Genomic DNA, 1,249 nt, shown 5'->3' with positions numbered 1-1,249 from the left:
ATTTGGAGAGAGTGTGAGCAAGGGAGGGGCAGAGAGAAAGGGAGAGAGAGAGAATCCCAAAAAAGCTCCACAGTGTCAGCCCAGAGCCCGACGTGGGGCTCCATCTCACCAACCACAAGATCCATGACCTGAGCTAAAATCAAGAGTCCGACATTTAGCTGACTGCCCACCCAGGTGCCCCATGTTAACAGCTTTCTTTGAGGTCCAGATACTGGAAACAATAAAATGTACTTATTTGACATTGCACTTGCCTATAGTAGAGGATAAAAGTTAAAACAATAGGCTAATTCCAAAGCTTGAAAGTAAAATCCAGGAAACAAGATAGACATGTGATGCTTTGAAAAATCTCCAGTATCTTTCTCAGAGTCAAAATGGCCATGCTCGTGCATAGAACTTTGTATATGCTGAGAACTGTACACAGCACAGGAGAACCCGGAAAATATTGGAATCTCTAACCTAATGCTGAATTTAAGGTTTTGCCAACACAGGAAGTAAAGATAAGAGTTAAACAGTAGTACCTTGATAAGTTTCGCTATCACCAACATACACACAAAGCCTCTTAGGAAAGACTGGAATATATGTTGGTTCCAGGAATTTAAGGAAATGCTTGTCCAATCATTAGCTGGCCAGTAAGAAGCTGAGGAGAGACTTCAGTGGCCACAAGTGACAAAGAATGTTAGCTGTCTTGAATTAATTCAGAAAGTCATTAAAAAAAATAGCAAATAGACATAAAAGCCAACTTTGGGGAAAGAATACAATCTAATTTCTGGAGTTGCCACATTATATTAAATACCCAGTTTAAAAAGAAAACTACTAGGACTTGCTTCCATAGCATATGTACTAAAACTGGAACGATACAAAGAAGATTAGCATGGCCCCTGAGCAAGGATGATCAGCGAATTAAGTGTTCAAAAAAACCCAATACTAGATGAGGGCAAAAAAAAAGAGTCCATGCTCCAGGAAGAAAAAATAAAAGCCAACAATTACCTCTAAAGCCCAGGTGTTGGGATTAATAGAAAAAAATGTACATCAGCTATTTCACCTGTGTTCAAAGGACTGGGGGAGGGGAACTTCCTCTTTAAAAGAAAACTATGGGAACATGTCTCACCAAAAGAGAAGATTAAAAAGCTAGAAATGACATGAAAAAGAATAAACTTGAGAGTTTCTGGAGTCAAAAAGTAATATGGAAATGTTAAATACTGGATTCTGCATGTAAGGAGTCTGGAAGACACGATTTTGTCCTAACGCC

At 39.2% G+C, this 1,249-nt stretch overlaps 1 non-coding gene across 1 annotated transcript; it reads left to right on the top strand.

The window, feature by feature from the left end:
* The first annotated feature begins 820 nt into the window (after nucleotides 1–820).
* On the top strand, nucleotides 821–924 carry LOC122235579. Its single transcript, XR_006213631.1, has one exon. It is a non-coding gene; the product is annotated as a U6 spliceosomal RNA (small nuclear RNA).
* Nucleotides 925–1,249: the final 325 nt, after the last annotated feature.

The sequence above is a fragment of the Panthera tigris genome, chromosome X (assembly GCF_018350195.1).
Source record: "Panthera tigris isolate Pti1 chromosome X, P.tigris_Pti1_mat1.1, whole genome shotgun sequence".
NCBI lineage: Eukaryota > Metazoa > Chordata > Mammalia > Carnivora > Felidae > Panthera > Panthera tigris.
Note: the sequence above shows the minus strand (reverse complement) of the source record. Positions and strands in the feature narration are given on the sequence as shown.